Genomic DNA, 20,601 nt, shown 5'->3' with positions numbered 1-20,601 from the left:
TATTTATTTAATATTAAAATATTAAATAGGAGAATGCTAGAAATAATGAACAAATATTTATGTATACTTTCAAAAATTTAACTGAAGAATGGAGGTCTTTAGACATTTACACATGGCAAGAAATGGACCATACTGACTCAAGTTAGCTTTATGATCTAGACTTCTCTTCTGTACTGCTTTTCCTGTCCACCTTCCCTGGGTTTGACTATTTTCACTGTTATTCTGACCACACACAATGAAACAAGAATCAAAATTCTTTTTTGAGGACAAAGCAGCTTTTTATAAAACTATGAATGTCTACTTTTCATGGGAAGGAAGTCATAGCGCCTCTTTAATATGCAGACAGCCTTCAGAGCTATCCCTCATTTCTGTGTCCTTGTTCCCTTTCACTTGGACACATTTGAAAACTCAATTCTATGAGTGTTCTTACTACTGACTGAGTCATACATGATCACAAAGGATCACAGTCCTGTGTGAGAAAGTAAAGAATTGGTGGTAAAAGGAAAAATAAATCCACCATCTGCACAGTAAGAACTGGACAGCTGCAAGGGAAAGGACACTTTTTGTAACAAATGATTTGCCATTCCACCCTGGCTGGGACCATACAGCTCTTGGAGTTAAGTAGTATCAACAGAGGCAATTATGGAAAATAGGGTTATGGTACAATGTCATTCATGGTTATCAGAGGAGTCTGGGCTATGTGATTCCTGGCTTTTTCTCATGGAAAGAGTAAATATGCTTATAAAGAAATGTATCCGCACTGTAGTAACCTATGTAGTTAGAGATGAGTATTCCAGAATTATTTTCCAAGCTGATAATAATTAAACCCTTTCTGATTTTATATTTGCCAGTCTAATCTGCTGGATACTGAAATGGGAAAGCCCGCCCCCTGACCTGGTCCTCAGTATGACAGTGTGTGCTCCACCCTTCTTCTTGCATCTCAGTCCTCCCTTTATCAAACCACAAAAATTAGCTCATTACACAAAAGTAAAAAGGGATGCGAGCATATCTTAGCATGTTTTTGTATGATTATTCTGGAGGCTCATGCCTGTACATATAGAATAAGTTAGAACTATAATAAAATTAAGAGACAATCAGCATGTTTTACAAGGACCACATGACCAAAGACAGCAGAATGCAGAATAAACAGTACCTAACATAGCTCCGTATGACATCATTTCAATGTGCACTTCAATTCAGTGTACGCTGTAGTCCTGTGTGAACAGCGCTGTGTTAGATGCTGCAAAGGTAATAATTCATTTCTGAAGAGCACTTACAAGCTACAAAATAGTTACCCAAATGTTCTTATTGTTTATGAAAAATCTTTACGTTATGTATTTAAAGGTAGCGATGCTCCAAAAAACATCACAGGACAGGAATTGTGTCTTCTGGGCTCCAGGTAGGGAAATACAATTAGTATAATGAGTACCTCAATGTGAAAAGTCTTATAATGAGCTACACACAACGAGGAGAATAGGAAATTAGAACCTAATTCTAGTTTTGGGGGTAGAATGGTCTGGGTTGAGAGAGACAATGGTGATATTCTGGGATGTTTTTCTTAAGGAAACCAAAAATCAGTGGATTGAGCTTTATATCAGGAACACTACGTCTCAAGTATTGTGCTAAAAACATTATTTAGTTGTTTATTTTTACTACAACCTCATGAGACAGATAATTTTATCCTCATTTTACAAGTAAAGTTTCCGAAGCTCAGCAATATTAAACTTAGCCAGAATCACACAGTTAGCAATGGGAAGATCTAATGCCAGTTTCTTACCCACTCTCCTATAAGAGGGCATTTTAGAAGTAGAACAAAACATTTCTTTCAAGGCTTAGATGAAGGGCTGGGGAAAAAAGAAGTGAGTAGCTCTGACTGACTGCAACCAGACTTGTACAGCGGAGGTTTAATAAGCGGGAGGGAGAGAAGACTGAGGAAGTACATTAGAGCCCGACTGTGAAGGACACCGGCTTTCGGAGATAAGGCATTTAGGCTTCTTTCAGTCGATGTGCAGGGGTAAACCATGAATGCTTTACAAAGGCCTATTGTTTCACAAGGTGCATTTGACAGCAGAGACATAGCTGGACTGAAGAGCAATGAAAACTGTAAGGAAGCTAGTGGCGGTACTCAGGGATAACAATGGTTCTGGCAGGAGGAACAGTGGGAACGGATTGGAAAGTTAATTTAAAGATACAGCTGAAAGGATTTCGCCACTGACTCAACTTAGAGAAAAGCTAGGTTGTGGTAAGGAGCACAGTAAAAAGGAATGAAATGAAAGGTGCTTAAGGAAACATGATAAATTTCATTAAGAATGCGTTTGACTAACAAATTTGGATACTTTTTAAATGACAGGGAATACCAGAAAGGCAATATAGGAGATAAAAAAAAATGTTAGGACTAGGAATTCAGATTTGTGAAAGGACATGTGATGGCAATAGTTGATGCCAATGGAGAAGATAAAGAAATCAGATGATGACAACGCTGCTGCTGGTGGTGATGCTGATAGCTGACAATTATATAACTTTTACTATTTACCAGGCACTACTGTAGGTGCTTTACTGATATGAATCCAAACCTCGCAACACCCCTATACACGAAGTACTGGAACAGGCTCAGGCAGGAAGAGGAGGACTGACTTGCTCTACATTACACAGTCAGGAGGAGATTGGGATTAAGCCTACAGGTGTGGAATTATCATAGATAGTAGAAAGATAAATAGAGATATACATAGATGTAGATGTAGATGTTTATCTATGAACCACTATCATCAGTTTAGGTTGTTTCTTTCCAGAAAGAGAAAGGTCTAAAAGACACAATCCAAAGTGCTAGTGGTAATTTAGTCTGGGGAAGGGACTGAAGTTGGGAAAATATTGAAAAAAATTTGTCTCTGTATTTTGAATTCCTTACAAAGAAGAAGGCAATAACTTGTATGACTACAAATGACTGAAATAATATCATTATTTACATATTAAGTCAATATATCATTAAAGAGGAAAATGTAGACTATATAAATATAAAAGCTGAGAATAATGATTTTTCATAATCCTACTATTAAGGGACAACCACTGTGGAAGCTATATTTCCTTCCAGTCTTTGTAACATTTTTGATATCTTATTTCATAGAGCTTATGTTGAGTTTTACTTGGGTGTCAAACAAATCTTACATTCTTTCTCCATTTCTTTTAAAAATACGTTTTAATCCCCAGTGCTATGATATTTTAGCTACGGAAACTTTTCTTTAGCCCCGAACAATCGCTGATTTTTATGTAAATGTCACTGTAGTGAAGAGGTGTCCACCAACTGGTTTTTGTCTTGAAAAGGTAAGCATTCTCCACTTAACTATCGCAGTGTCCCCTTGATTCCTGTCACTTTTGTCCTGTCACATATTTAGCTGATGCAAAATGTGTATTATCTCAAACGGGATTTGGTCACGTGAGGGGAGAGAAATGGGGTCCTACAGAAAGTCCTGAAAGAAAACACCATTAACGCAGGTTTTGTTTACTTTTCTTCTTTCTTCTTGTGTTTGCCAAAGCTGCTACACTGGGGTTCAGTTTCTTGTATGTCTTTGTTTGTTTTATAGGCTTTTTGCACGCAACTTTATGTTTAGGCTGGCCTCTATATCATGTAAGTAACGCGTTGTCATTACTCGCCAGATGTTCCTGGCAAGGTCCTGAGAATCTGCCAGGAACTTCTCTGCAGTGCGTAGGATCATCAAGCAGTGCTATTTGATCTTAAGCACCTTCCTCCAATCTGGTGGCATCTTAGCTGACAAAATGGCCTTGGACTTCCTCGCATTTGGTAGCCCTCTCCTACTTAGCAGCATACGCTGATACAAGTTTTCACTTTGGTAAAATCCTTTCAGTAATTTCAATAGAAAATCAGCAAGTAGTTGGTTCTTAAGAGGTAGAGGGAATACGTTATTATCTGTATAAATCTGGATCCAATCAAGAGACAAATTACCCTACAGTAAGTTAAACAGGGGCCACTGAATACAAACAAAGTGATGATAGGAGAGCAAGTATAAAGATGAACTGGAGCTGAGGAAGGACAGACTGGGAGGGAGATGCAGGTCTCACTGAAGAATGTGTGCTGCCTGCCACTGAATGGCGGAGAAGCTCGTGGTGTTGCCCAGTCAGAGCTAGTGCCCTGTCCCCAGGCCAGCGGAACGACCCTGGGCACACACAGGAAGTCCCCGTGCACAGGGCATCAGCGGAAACTTGGAGTTGACTAGGCCTCCCTCTGCAGACCGCAGCCTGCTGGTAAGGTGTCACGGGTGGGTGGCTCACTGGATGGCCAGACCCACAGCCCGCAGCCTGTGCATGGGGAGAGGAAAGGGTGCGAGGAAGCAGCAAACTGCACAGTCTGGGGGACAGTACATCCCATATGCCCTCGGGCTCCTGTGCTGCCGCTGGCCAAATGGAAAGCAGCGGCCAGATGCTAGAGGGGTTTGGTCCAGCAGGCACCTCACCCTGAAGAACACCACAGGGGCTGAGCAGGGTAGTGGTGTTCCTCCTCATGGAGGAAGGGTACTGGATTAAGGAAGGAAGCAAAACTAGAAGCAGGCCCCAAAGGCTGGACTACAGTTTATAGACAAAAACCCAAATTAAGAGCCTTTTGGGGGCCCTCTTAGGATAGAAAAAGTATGCAAGGTGAAGGTATCATCACACCAAAAAAAAAGTGCTGATATAAACTGGCATAGGTCATAAAAGAGCCATAAAAAACAGACTAGCTGCTGCCTTCTCCGATTTAGCCCCATTACTATGTACCAGTCCTTAGGATAAAGAAGGCTTGCTAATTCCAGCTAAAAGAAAGTTTACTTGGACAGCCTCGGGTAGAAATAGTCTACAATTGATGCCAACTGAGGTTCAGGAAGATTCCTGGAACTGAAATCAAAGCAGTTCACTATAGAGATTATATAAGAGGTAAAAATCTAAATGATGATTAAGAACTTAGTAGTAGAAAAGGAGAAACAGTCAAAAATAATTAGTCCAGAAGCTGGAATTTTTTTTTCATATGCAGGTATATATGTGATCTTGCGTTACCAATAAACATTGATAAAAATATTCAAATAAGTTTAATGTTTAAATGTTTGATCATACCTAATTTTGAATTTAAAAAGTCAACCCAACACTAGATTCTTTTCAGAAACATCTTTTATAGACTCATTTAAATTCAGAAAATAGATGAAGATCTGGCAGATAGTATGTTATAAATAATTAGGTTAAGTAAAATGATGGGCCCTAGCCAGTTTAGCTCCGCATCAGCCCACAGACTGAAGGGTCCCAGGTTCAATTCCGGTCAAGGGCATGTACCGCCATTGCAGGCTGGATCCCTGGCCCCAAGTCAGGGCACATGTGAGAGGCAACCAATTGATGTGTCTCTCTCACATGATGTTTCTCTCTGTGTGTCTCTCCCCCTCCCTTTCAGTCTCTCTAAAATTCAGGGGAAAATATTCTCAGGCAAAAAAAAAAAAAAAAAAAAAGATGAGCCTGTTTACATGTGCTCATTATATCTTTTCAGTGAATGATTTCAGTGACTACCATCAGGATTATGTTGTGCCATGATGAAACAGAAATAGAAATGGCAGTCTCTTCCTTAGAGACACTCCGGTATTCATATAGAAATTATAATTCATAATTAAAGTTTGTTTTTAAGTATGATGGAAATGCAAAGAGAAAGTAATTAACTTCACCAGGTGGCAGCTGAGATAAGCACACAGAGGAGATGATATATGAGCTCAGTCTTGAAAAAATGAGTTAGGATTTTTCAAGCAGAGAATACAGATGAGTTTGTTTTTTTTGGGTGTGTGTGTATGTGTGTGTGTGTGTGTGTGTGTGTTTTAAGTAAAAGATCAGTAAAAGCAAAGACATAAGCAAGTGAGAGAATACAGTATCTTGTGATTGCCTCCATGGTCTCTTAGAGTAAGGGGAATCATGAAGGTAGTGCAGAATCTACCTCCTCTTTTTTTTGTCAATCTGAATTTTTTAAACATATATTTTATTGATTTTTTACAGAGAGGAAGGGAGAGAGATAGAGAGTCAGAAACATCGATGAGAGAGAAACATCGATCAGCTGCCTCCTGCACATCTCCTACTGGGGATGTGCCCGCAACCCAGGTACATGCCCTTGACCGGATTCAAACCTGGGACCCTTCAGTCCGCAGGCCGACGCTCTATCCACTGAGCCAAACTGGTTTCGGCTGTCAATCTGAATTTTAAGAATTTTATTATTAATGAAATTGTTTTCTTATGATGTCTCTAGGAAATTATTTTATGGATGATTTCCGATAGGTATAGGAAATACGAATGTAGAGTGCTAGATGGAGGTGAAGACTACGGCTAAGATTTTTGAGCCAGCAAGCAAATAATAGAGAAAGCCACGTGAATCAATAAGAACATCAAGGAAAGCTGGCACTGAAGGAAAATTCACCAAGCAGAGAATTTCTGCATCAACAAAATTAGAGGGTTGGAAAGGCAGACTATTCAGAACTTTAAAACTATTTAAAACATAATGGTCCTAAAAACTAAAAGAGGGCAGCTTCTATATAAAAACTATACCACCAAATGCTGCAGAGAAGTATCATTAGTTGAGGAGTTAAAGAGATACTTATTTGGCAACTAGACAGTCAAGAGCAATAGTAATGGGAGCAGTTTTAGAAAAGTGATACCCTGCAGGGAAGAACAGTGAAAGCTGAGGAACTGGAAATGGCAAATACAGACTATGCTGTGAAAACATTTATAGGAAAATTCATGGGAAATTCTAGAGTTAGCAAAATAAGGAAGAAGCTTATAGAGCAAATAGAGGTGAGGCTAAATTTTTGTTTTGTAATTTTTATTTTTAGAAAATAAAGAAGTCTAAACATTTTTGTGTGATGAAAGGAGAGAGAGAAAACATGTGGCAGATTAATCTAATGAAGAAGAAAAGAGATGACAAAGGGCATAGATGGAATAAGTCATCTTGGAGACAAGAGTCCAGTGTGTCTGTATCTGAGACAGTGAAAGAATAGCATCAAATACTTAAATTTAGAAGTAAAAAGAGGGAAGGCTGTGGGATTTTACTTTATGTCCTCCATTTGCTTTTCTAATAGAAAGTCATTTCAAATGCTGAGAGTTAAGAACTAGGAACTCAACACTGGAGACAATATGAGTGTGGGGGGGGGGGGGGGAGTTAACATTGAGTGTGCATTACTATGTACCAGTCCTTAGGGCATCTGCTTCCCCAGATAGCATATCTCAGAAAACCCATACAACTTTGGCAAGCTTTATATTAAAATAGAGACTTAAGTTTACAGATGAGGAAACTGAAATCTAAAAATGTTAATAATTGACCCAAAGTCACACAGGTAGTGGGGAACAGAACCCATATTTGAAATTTCATCTGCCCAGTTTCAAAGCCTGTATACTTTTCGCTACATTATTTTACCTTGGAAAATTGGAGGAGAGTTAACAGGGGACTAAAAATATGATTGACTACATGTAAGTGGCTAAATAACAAAGGTGACAACCAACAACCCTTAATTGTCTCTGATTATAGGCAGTAGTTTGGGAGTAGCGGTAGAGAAAGCAAAAGATTCAAATGAACCAGGGTTAGTAAATCATAAAGGTGAATATACAAAGAAAAAAGTAGTTTGTAGTGGTGTTTTGTAAATATCACTGCAGTGAGGTCTCCATTATGTCAAGAAGGGAGTAAAATTTGGAGAGATGGATGAACTGAGAGAATAGGAAGATGCCTACAGACAGCTGAGGAGGATGATCAAGTTTAGAGAAAAGAGTGGAAGAATAGTGGAAGGCATAGATTCATTCAGAAGATGCCTGCATAGACACAATTATTACCATCACCATTTATTTCTTTATATGGCGCTTCATAATTTATAAAATGCCCTAAAGTATTTGTGCATATAATGGAAAGAATTTGGCCTTGGACAATGCAGCCCAAGTTTGGCCACTTAGTGTACAGCTTTAAGAAGCAAGGTAACCTCTTTTAATTTTCCTTATTTGTTATATGAAAGCAATAATTCTTCCCTGTGGGAAGTTATGAGCATCAAAGCACATGAAATGTATTCAATATACGGTGTTATATTTATTAAGATTATTATTGAGATGATTTAATTCTTACAATAAGACTGTGAAGTATACACTATTCATTGATATCGAATTTTAGATTTAGAAGATGCCTTCATCTCATTTTACAAATGAGAAAATGCGAGATTAGAGAGAAAAACAGACTTTCCTGAAGAGGTTGAATGATGATGAGGCTACAGCTTATTAATTGTGGTCCAAAATTTTATTCCAGAAATAAAACTGAATCTATATAGTGGTCAATATATATATATAGACTACCAAAATCTAACAAATGCTTCAGATATGTATAGACATATAAAACAATATTTAATATTTTAATCTTAGAAGAAGGAAGGCTATTGTTGGAGAAAATGGAAAGGTTGACACAGAAACTTCTTTTACTTGGAGTAATCCAAGTGTAAAAGAGAAAAGATATTTAAGAGAGAGAGAAAGAGAGAGAGAGAGAGAGAGAGAGAGAGAGAGATATCAGGGTATTTATATTCTCCAATGGCACTGAAGAGGCAGTGTAGAGAATGCTGAAGAAGAATATAAAGTCAGTTATAAAAGGGGGCAAGGAGAGGGAACAACCAAAGTGCCTTGCCAAATTATATTCCCCCAATATCCTATATAATAAAAGCCTAATATGCTAAGTGTCCGGTCAACTGGTCAGCCATTCAACCAATCAAAGCGTAATATGCTAATGATATGCTAAGGCTGCTCAACCGCTCACTATGACGTGCACTGACCACTAGGGGGCAGACAGTCAACTGGTCAACCAGTCACTATGATGTGTAGTAACCACCAGGGGGCAGACGTTCCAACTGGTAGGTTAGCTTGCTGCTGGGGTCTGGCTGATTGGGACTGAGCAAGACAGGCTGGACACGCCCTGGAGACCTCCCGTGGTCCCTGCAGAGCTGGCCAACCTCCTGCATTCCTCCCAGGCCCCGATCGTGCACTGGTGGGGTCCCTCAGCCTGGCCTGCACCCTCTCGCAATCCGGGACCCCTCGGGGCATGTCAGAAGGCCAGTTTCAGCCTGATCCTGCAGGCCAGGCCGAGGGACCCCACTAGTGCACGAATTCATGCACTGGGCCTCTAGTTAGGATAATTAAAGGACTTCATTCTGCTTCAAAGTGTTATATTACTTTTCCTCATTTTCTTGTAGGAAAATGATGGTGATGAACAACACATCAAGAATCCTGTATTCCTATTGAATTTCTATACTCTTCTTATTTTCCTCTGTCCAGCTGTTTCATCTATGCAAATGCTCAAAATAAAGTTTTCTGGGAAATATATATATACAGTTATTGAAGAATTTTAAAAGTTAATACAACAAATAAGGAAAAATATAGTTTACTTACTTTAAAATTTATTTTAATTTGCCTTTGGAAAATAAAACCTGATAAAATTCAAGTTGCCAGACTGAAAATACATGTCATTTTAGTTAAGCCAATATTTTAATTAGACCACCAAATTTAACTATGTACATCTGTTCTATATCATGTTCATGAATTAGCAATAGCATAACATGTGATTGAATTTTTAACTAATTTAATTTCAGCACACTAATAAAATTCAAGTTAGTTTGCATGGAACCAACATATTATTTAATCACCTAATGATGCTCAAATGTCTTAGTGAAAATATTCTTGAAAACAAGAATGACCAACAAGGTTAACATGTTTTCTCCTTACAGTCATTAATTTTCAATGAATGTCAAATGTATTTTTAGAGTTAGAGAAATTTATTAACATCCTAAGGAATATTTTTTTCAAAATTTCTCCTTACTTTAAAAAGAACATTTAAACACTGAATTCATTTGACATCATTTTCAACTTAAAGCAGACTAATGTAGCTACTATAACACATCCACCATTACTCAATAGCCATCATAGGAGGAAAAAAATTATCTGGATGCTCCAGTATTATAAATGTGAAAATGTTAAACCATGATAACAAGTTATTGACATGAGATACAAAAGTTCATATGTAGAAAGTCTCTGCTTTTTCTATGTCATGAACTTACGTTGTGATCACTGTCCATTATCTTGTTAATATACCTTATATAAACAGTTATATCAAAATATATCTCACAGCTCAAATACGGAAATGATAAAAGTGGTTAATTTTTATTGAGTACTTATGTCACTAGTGGGCTAAATTTTTAATTCATATATGATTTTATATTTTCATATTCAAATATTTTATATTTAAATATTACATATATTTATATCATTATCACTATTGACCCTATGAAGTCAATGTTATTGAAATCTTTGTAAAATATCTAGTTAACTTACAGTGAAGAAATAAAACCTCAGATATTCCTAAATTTAAAGCTTATGCCTTAATGTCTCCACTCGTCCTTGCTAATGGGAACTATAAAACACAACATTTTCTCTAGACTTACTTTGTTGACAAGAAGGTCAATATCATAAATAGTAAATATTGGTTTTATTCTCCCTCCCTGTTCCTACTTTCCTATCAACCCTTTATATCCAACTGTTCTCTTCTATCATTTTTTTCCAATTTTATTTTTGATCCTTGTTTTAAATTGTCTAACAGTTTCAAAAAGCAAAAGAAAGAGGTAACAATAGAAATTATCTTCTACTGAGTATTTTCTCTATGTTCAACACAACTGGATATTTTACATTTGCTTCTTCATAAAATGCCTAACAAACCCCATTTGGCAAATGTCAAGCAGCTCTTAAATGGCCAACAGAAGACAACAACTCAAAATGACTCAAAATTTCTAAGGCTCAATTAATATATAAAATATGCTCAGCCTTATTAGTCATCAGGAAAATGAAAACTAAAACCACAATATGATACCCCTACACACACATCAAAATGACTTAAAAAAAGACAATACTATGTATTGTCTATGGAGTAACTACAACATTCATACATTGCTGGTAGACATAAAATTGCTACTATAAATGGAAAATGGTTTAGTAGTATTTGCCAAAACTGAACATATGCATCCTCTATGACATAGTAAGTCCACTCCTACAATATACTAAGCAAAAACTTGTACATATGCTAATGAAAGACACACACAAAAATATTCATAGCATCACAGTAACAGAACAAAAGCTGTAACAACCCAAGTGATCAGCAAAAGAAATATGCATAAATTGAGATATATCTATACAAAAAGTACTACACAGAAATGAGAATACATGAAGTATAACTACACACAACATAGATTATTCTCACTATCTTATTAATCAAAAGAAGCTAGACACACTCACACACACAAAATACGTGCTGTGATTCTATCTATGTAAAATTTTAAAAGAGGCACACTAATTTATGGTGATAGAAGTCAGAAAAGTGGTTGTATAGGAAGAATAGTGACTTTAAAGGGGGAAAAAGAGATTTGGGGATTCTAGTGATGTTTTCTTTCTTAATCTGGATGCTGATTACATAGTTGTGTTCAATTTGTGAAAACTAATCAGAGGTGCATTTTTTTGATCTGCATAATTTTCTATACGAATTTTATAAGTTGACAAAAAATACATACTTAAAAACTGTCTCTGTTCTCTATGCTATGCTGCTTAATTTATGTTCTAAAGACCAGACAAGTAAAAATAAATATCTATTATTATGTTATCACCAAACCTGTTCAAGAGTTGGCAAAATCTACATAATTAAAAGAATTATGTGTGTGACAGGTTACTTATAAATTCTATCTTATAAACATTTTAACCAATTCCTTAATTTGGATTTGTTAGAATCTTAGAGGTCTACATTAAAGTATCACTGTAACAACACTCATTCATTCATTCATTCATTCATTTACTCGCTGACTCATTCATCCTAAGATTATTGACTAACTGCTAGATTCTAAGCATTTAAGGGTTTTGAGGAAGTTCATAACCTTCTAGTGCTTGAGGAACAGATGCAAATGCCTGTCAGGACCAGGCGGAGATGGCAAGCGGGCAGAGGCTGGTGGAAGCGTGCATTGTGCTGTGATGGGGACTGTGGAATGTTGTTCATCACATGCCCCCTATTGAGGAGTGGGGCAGCAGCTACTTAGCACCAACCGATTCTTTTCACATCGGTCCCATGGAAATCACAATCTACTATGTGAAACCAACCAGTTTTCAAATGTAGGCTCTATAGAAGAAAACAAACAGGAAATTCTGTCTGTGACAAACAAAGCACATTTGTGAGCTGAATCAGGCATATGGTGCTAGTTTATAACATCTGATCAAACTGGAGAAATGAATGCTTATGGGTCTACATTGATGAGCATCTCATTTGCCCTTTAGATGCTCAACAACTCAAGCATCAGACTCATTCTCTGCTTCACTGTACCCTCAGGATTAGTCGTTAAAAATAAATCACTTGATTACATATTATGGTTCATTCTTATTAAGAAATACTATGCAGCCATTTAAGTGAATGAGATAGGATTATTATGCCCTAACATATGCTCATGTAGTATTTCTGAGTAAAAATCATTAAAATAAGAACCTCAGATAGACTGTTAACATTTTATTATTATTACACAAACATGCACATATTTCAAAATAAACATCAGATTATTAACAAAGGAGCGCCATGGAAGAAGTGGGCAAAAGGTGGTACTGGAGCACTTTCATATTTTGTTTCAAAATTTTAAGTAAAAAAACAAAACCCTCATAGCAGAGCTCACTGCTCCCTAAGGATCTGAGCTGCTTTAATTAGTTACAGGTCTGGCCCAACTACCAGTAAGTCTCTCCTGGTCTCTCATTCCCCAGTGGCCAACAGGAAAGTTGCTCAGCAACACAGTATCACCTGATTACTCTCTTCACCTTCTCTTATCTCACAGGCACCTTGCTGGAGAGCAAGGCTTTTTACACACACGCATGCTCGCACACACACACGCTGCAAAAGGGAGCTGTAAGTGAAGTGTGTTAAGCAGCCTGCCTTTCCAAGAGCTTTCATATAATTATTGTTAGACAAAAACCAGGACAAGGAATCCTGTTTTCCTTCCCAGCAGCAGTTCCTGCCACCAGCTTTCACTATTAAGATTGACAGGAGAGAAAAACCTGGAGGAACAATCCCCCTGTACTGAGGCCACTTTTAAATAACCCGAGGGGTTTTAAAAACCACAAAAATGACAGACTTCAAGATGTGGAGAAAGTCATGCTCACCTCCCAATGCCCGGGGATTATAACACTGCCTTTTCTATCACCTGCACTGAAAAACATTCTTTTCATTTGCAGTAAAGAAAGCATAAAAACAACAATGTAATAAATGGCTGAGTGCCCAATGGACAAGATATGTCATTTTTCTAAAAATATTGGTTCAATTTCAGTCTTCTAAGCCTTCTTTACCAACTCAAAAGTTTTTGTCTTCTTTTTTAAAGGGCTACTGATATATTGTCTTTTTTAGGTAGCTACTACATTAGTGTAAATAATTTCCTCTTGCACATTTAACTTTCACTATATATCTCAATGAATAAAGTATCTCCATTTTCCCTGCTTAAAAAAAGAGTATTGCTGTCCGGTAGTTTCTATTTCCATTGATCATAATTTCCATTATATTTCTAATCAAAAATACATATAAACACCCGATCTGCAGAATAAAAAACTCATAGGCTGAGGGCAAAGAAAATATAAACCTGATTTCATAGGGTGATACATTTTACCTTTTAATCACTTATTTGAAATGAGAATGTAAAAAATTGCGAAAGTTTGAAAAACATAAAACATTTCTATATATTATTTTCACATAAATGGATCAGAAAATTACAGACCAGAGTTACCCTTTAAAACAGGTGACTTATAAGGTTTATGAAATTATCTTGGTGCAAATTATCATCTGGATATTTTTGTTAACTAGAAGCATATTTAATATATAAAAATTATCTGAGAGTATAGATATTGCTAAATACTCAATGTAAATTTTTATATACTTATTCTATTTAAATGGCTAACAGCCACCTAGATTTTTAAACAATTATTTAAAAACTATTACTTTTAACATTTTTAAACCTTTTTATAGGTCATTACAGCTAAACAGACATAAACAAACATGGACCTGGGACCCTTGAGTCTGCAGGCTGACGCTCTATCCACTGAGCCAAACCGGTTAGGGCACTAAGTTTATCTATTAAGAAAGCAAATATTAAGTACCTTTGAGGAAAATATATCTGATAAAATTTATATATTTATAACATGTATATTTCAATTAATTTTGTATACTTAAGTGTGATTGCCTGAAAAGGTATTTTCAAAATTTATTGAAAATAAAAGGTTCAAACTCTAAAGGATCTATGGGATAGTATGAAAAAATATATGACTCTAAAAGGCAAAGATCCTATTATGTATACATAGTCATCTTTGACTGCACATTATAAAATATTTAACTAGTGAATAAAGACAACTACAAAATACATCATTTCTAGTATATGAAGTAGAAATGTGAACTGACTTGGTAAGAACATTATTTGGGTATAGTTTCCAACATATTTTCAAAGGGATTTTATCCTGCATTGGGGTATATATGAAATCTTATGATTGTATAGCTGATAATATTCCAACTTAAATAGCTGAGCTGCTACTTTCTGCACCAGAGGAAACTTGTGTCAAAACCATGACTGAAAATCAAAAAAGTGAATTATTGCTTATCTTTGGTGCCAAGCTCCTTTGCATGAGTAATATATTCAACATATTTAAAAATTGATTAAAATAGGCTTTAAATTAAAATACACCGAGAAAAATATACCCTATACTAATTAAATATGGCAGTAATTTATAGTTAAATGCTTATGCCCTCAAGCATAATCAAATTTTTCCATCTTTGGTTAGACAAATTCTGGAGGTGGCCCAAGATTAATATCCCTTAATCTTTATGATTCTTGCATGGAGGAATGTAGCATTCTTTTTATTTTTCATTTTATTATATTTTTTTAATTTTTATTGTTGAAAGTGTTATGAATGTAGGATCCTTTGAAGAGCCATGAGCAAATTTAGAAAAGAATGATTTCATTTTTTTACCCTTCACCTTGTGTGGTTGCCTTGCACCCCAAGAAACACCTTCTTAAAACACAAGTACTAATCCAATCCTCCTTTCATATGTAAGACAGGTAAAGGATAGTATTGCAGGCAGAATGCTAATGGCACTCAAGATTCCCACTCCACATAGAGATGTCCGGTATAATCTCTACCCTTTGGGTATGGGTGGGCCCTACAAATCCAATAGGGTGAGAAATCACACTCTAGATTTTAGTACTTTATATGGTGGCTGTATAGTAGTTGTTCTTATTAAATTATGTTAAATGACTTCCTCATAGTACATCGGAAAGGCAGATTCTTTTGCTGGCCTTGAAGAAGTCTGCTGCCATGTTGTTATAGGACCACATGGCAAGAACTGCAGGTGGCCTCGGAGAGCAAGAGCAGATCCTGGATGACATTAAGAAAACAGGGACTTGAATCCTACAACTGCTAGGATCTAAATTCTCTCAACAACCACAAGAACTTAGACTATGGCTCTGAGGTCCAGAAAGATCACAGCCTATGAAATACCTTGATTTCAGAGACCTGGAAGCATGGGATAGAGACTGTGGAATCTCAGAGGGAAGGGTTGGGGGCAGGAAGAGATTAACCAAAGAACTTATATACATATACGCATAACCCATGGACACAGACAATAGTGCAGTGAAGGCCTGGTGTGGGGCAGGACCTGGGTGAAGGGGGGCAAAAGGCGAAAGTGGGGGGGGGGGCATCCATAATACTTTCAACAAAAAAGATTTTTAAAAAGAGCAATACCTTGATTTCAGCCTTGAGACAGTGGGGTCAGCTAAACAGTGCCTAGAATCCTGACCCGCAGAGACTGTGAGATAGTAAACCTGTGTTGTTTTGGGGTATTTGATGTGCAACATAGAAATCTAATACAAATAGTAACATGCTAATATCATTGTGTTAATATCATTGTGTTCTAAGAGAAACTTCCACAGCTAAGTATTATAAGTGATTTTAATTTTGCAGGAGTTCAAGACCTTTGCCAGTTCTCTAGAAATATATATTTTATACCTGAACCTTTTTTTCTCAGCCTCGACATTCAACACATAATTTCTATTTTCTTTGAATGGTGAGTAAATTAGAGGTAGACATAAACTTGTAGTATTTTATGTAGTACTTTTATATTTGTATAGCATTTTACTATTTAAAAGGTGCCCTAAGATGTCAGACAGGATAGTAACAGAGGCATATATTCTATTCTCTGTAAATTCTCCCAGAAAACCATATGAAACAAGTAGAAATGCAAAATCAAAAGATCATTGACAACGCCTACAGCAAAACTAGCTATTAAGGATCTCCATGCGCCCCCAAGTACTGCGGATGAACTACTGGGAACTTTAAAGCATGCCGAGTATTAGTATCTTGCAGGGAGAAGGAACCAGTTTTGTCAAACCTGAGAAAAAAAGAACTCTCATATTCCCCAAACGTACGCACTGAGAGTGTAGCGTCACTTTAGAATGACAGCTGAACCTGGGAGAGATTTGTGCTGCTCTAACCTGTGGGTGATTGCAGGGGTCTGGGGGAGAGATGAAGCCCTGCGAATCCTCAAAATGAACCTGCCCACCCCACTTCCAAGAACAAACTGCAAAACTTTTTCGAGAAAAGGGTAAAGAAGGTCAAGGAAAAAGCAACCTTCAGATAAAAGACGAAGGTATCATAGCTTTCCTAACTCCAAGCAGCTAAGTGGTCATATCCTCTTACTTGACAAATACATGTATTTTCTATATCCACTGTGCTAAGAAAACCTTCTTTCAACACTCCAACATTTTAATGTCCTCCCCAATATTTCTGTTCCTTAACAAGTCTATTTCTGGATTAAATAGGTAATATTACTGCCTTTAGTTTGGCATTTTCAGTGATTTCTTAATCTCCTACATTCTAATTACTCACAACATTACTAAAACTGCCCTCTCTGTAGCATTAATGATGTTGCCTATCATTTTTTAATGTTTTTTTTTCCTTTTACAAGTGTGATTCTGAATTTGCACTAACCTGATTTGCCTGATACTACTCTGTCTGCTCAGACTGTTTACACTGATATTCCCATTCTACTGTCAACTAAATAATGGCATTTTCCAAGTTCCTTTGATAAAGTGTGAGAGGGAGAGACAGACAGAGAAAGCAAGTGGAAAAAAAAAATAAGACAGAGAGAGAGAGAGAAGGAGAGGGAGAGGGAGAGAGAAAATCCTTCAGGGACCATTAACTCCCGAGGGTTCAATAATCCAATCTATTGTGATATTTAATCTATTCTGATAACATCTTCTCTTAGCTCCAGGATCATTTTTTTAAAACAATTGCACATGGAAATTAAAGAGTTACAACTGAGAAATACCTAACATTTTTGATGTTCTCACAAAAGCCTACTCTGTCTCCTTAGCTCCCTCTTGCTGTTAAATACTTTGTTTTCCTAGAAGTAAAATGGAATTGGTTTTCAATTCCCTTTCATCAGCGACATCCAATAAAATGTTAGTTACATAAACTCCCCTGCTGGGCAGCTTCTCACATCAGCTCCACACTTCCTGTCCTTTTGTGACAACACTATTAAATATCCTCGCAATCCTCTAATTTCTCTCTGCCTTTCATCTCTCTCTGCTTGAGTCAATCCAAAATATTACTAATGCCATGTCAATCAAACACTGTTCAAGCTCCTTCGTGGTCCTCATGTTGTCTTTAAAATAACTACAGAATGCCACTGTCTAACATTAAAATCCTCCCCAATTTGTCCTAGCTCTGTATCCTGCTGTTTCTGAACCAACTAGACTAATATCCGCAAACCTATCCCATTCATGCCTGCTTCTAACTTTTTAATCAAACTATTTGCCTTGCCTCTAATTGTTTGTAATTTCTCATTCTCTTGATAAAAATGGAGTACGGGGAATAAATCTCTCATTATCAGAGAGACAACAAGTTCCTCTTATGTCATATACAGATTTTTTTTCCAAAATGTGTTTTCAATCATATTTAATACTTATATAATTATATGAGAAAATAGTCAATATCACACATATGAAGATGAATTACACGGAGTCCCACTTCTGTTAATGGCAATGCAGCTTGTAATGAACTAACTGTCCCACAGATAATGATGATGAGCAAAGTAAAAACATATAAAAACATTATTGGAAGGCACTGGAGATTAGTTAAGAGAGACAAAGACTGAATCGTTTTTATTTTATTTTTGTTAATCCTCACCAGAGGGTATGTTTGTTTGGTTTTCAGTTTTAGAGAGAGTAGAAAGGGGGAGGGAGTAGGAGAGAGAGAGAGAAATATCATTGTGAGAGAGATACATCAATTGTTTGCCCCCCACTCATGCCCCAACCAGGCCAGGGGATCAACCTGCAACCCAGGTACATGGCCTTGACTGGAATAAAACCTGAGACCTTTCAGGCTGAGGCTCCAACCACTGAGCAACACTGTCCAAGGCTGAACAGTTTTCAATTTAAGGTAACCCACAGTTCATGTTATGAGAAAGGCTACAGTGATGGCGAACCTTTTGAGCTCGGCGTGTCAGCATTTTGAAAAACCCTAACTTAACTCTGGTGCCGTGTCACATATAGAAATTTTTTGATATTTACAACCATAGTAAAACAAAGACATATTTTTGATATTTATTTTATATATTTAAATGCCATTTAACAAAGAAAAATCAACCAAAAAAATGAGTTTGCGTGTCACCTCTGACGCATGTCATAGGTTCGCCATCACTGGCGCTAGAATCAAGCAGAAAACTAGAGACTTTTTAGATTGGAAGCCATAGAAAAGACATGTAAAGTACCAGATCGGATGAAAAGCGAGAAGATATAACTGGAAACTGAGTGAGGAACCCTGAAACCTGTGTGTAGATTCTCCCCCAAATCCTTGGCTAACACATGAACTGCATGTGCAAGCAGACCATGAAAAGCAGTGGCTGGAAAATTGAAAGATTTGTGGCTGCTGATTATCCTAAAAGAGCTTTGAGTCCAGCTGAGTAAACTGCCTGCTAGAATAAAAATCAACTTTCTTCAAAAGATAACAGAATCCAAGATCCAGAATGAGAACATATGATCTATGATGTCCAGTTCACAATAATAATTAATAGACATGCAAAGAAACAAGACAATATGATTCAGAGTCAAGAGAAAAAGCAGTCATTGCAAACTTACTTTAGGTTGACCCACAGTTAATATTAGCACACCAAGATTTTAAAACAGTTGTTAAAAATATATGGTAATCGCTTAAAGGTAAATATAGTCATTATGAATAAAAACTGGGGGAACACTTACTATATAAATAAAGAAATAGAGAAAGTGAAGATTCTAGATCTGAAAAGTACAATATCTATATGAACCATTAATGGGGTGGGCTTAAGAGCATATTAGGGATGTCAGAAGAAAGGATTAATAAACCTGCAAATAAATAATAGAATTTATCCAATTTGAAAAATAGAGGGGGAAAAAGATTGAATAAAAATGGACAGAATCGAGGGTCCAAGGGGATCAACAGGGCGGAGCGAGCAGTTATAGCTGCTCTCAGTCCTGCCCTCAGAGGCCCTGCTTCTCAGTGTCCCAGCAATCACTGCAAGCACCTCCGAGAGAAAGCTGCCCTCGAGTTCTGACTGATGCCAGACAGTCCAGTTTCTCCCGTATGAGTCTGGGTCCCCAGTGACTCACCCGGAACTGGAGCTCAGAGCTTGAGACTCCTGCCTGATTGAAAAAGACAACCGTGTCCTCAGCCGCCAGCCCTCTCTGCCTGCTTGATACAGTTGCTGCAGGGAAGAAACATCTGCACAGCATATGTTTCAAGGGACCTGGCGTATATGGCATACTGTTCTTAATATGTTTGCTCCCCTTCTTGGTGCTGTGTTTTAACCAAGGTCACCTCCCTGAGAAAGGTTGTTTCCCCAGGTAGGGATTTTTTCCTGAAGTTAGGGAGGGAATAAAACCCCTTAACTAAGTGCCAGGCGGGTAGTTAATCATTTTAACTATGAACAATCATGTTTAAATTACATAATCTTTACTCCCTGGAATGGAGATAAGAAACGCCCTAACCTTTGGAATAGAATATGATAGGATTAAAATCAACTGGTATAAATACAGATGTAACAAGACAATAAAACACAGAACCTGGTTGGAGATCCTGGACAGAACTTGGCTGGAGATCCTGGCTAGGCTGTTGATCAACTGAACGCGGTCTCCGTGTCCTTCATTCTTCGCTGACTCCGTCCACAACTTTGGGAACCCCTGGACCTGCTGGGGTTGGAACCCAACACACCGTCTGAGAGCTGAGCCGCTGTAGATATTCTCGGAGCAACCAAACCGCAGCCTGTCCTCCGCTCACAGGTCTCCTGTGAAAGCCTGAGCGGCTGTGTGGAGCTTCTCCCTTTGTCTCATAACCATGTACACCAACGAGAATGCTAATTCGCCAGCTGCCCGCCTTAACAGATTCAAGAACAAGGGGAAAGACAGTGCAGAAATGAGGCGGCGCCGAATAGAAGTTAATGTGGAGCTGAGGAAAGCTAAGAAGGATGACCAGATGCTGAAAAGGAGAAAT

General features: G+C 37.4%; 1 protein-coding gene across 1 annotated transcript in view; it reads right to left on the bottom strand.

Annotated features, from left to right (window-relative positions):
- Positions 1-20,601, bottom strand: part of SEMA3E (sema domain, immunoglobulin domain (Ig), short basic domain, secreted, (semaphorin) 3E) — a 221,242-nt gene that overhangs the window by 57,907 nt on the left and 142,734 nt on the right. The window lies entirely within an intron of this gene.

This window comes from Myotis brandtii, unplaced genomic scaffold (assembly GCF_000412655.1).
Source record: "Myotis brandtii unplaced genomic scaffold, ASM41265v1 scaffold621, whole genome shotgun sequence".
NCBI classification, from domain to species: Eukaryota; Metazoa; Chordata; class Mammalia; order Chiroptera; family Vespertilionidae; genus Myotis; species Myotis brandtii.
This window is presented reverse-complemented; position numbering and strand designations above follow the sequence as displayed.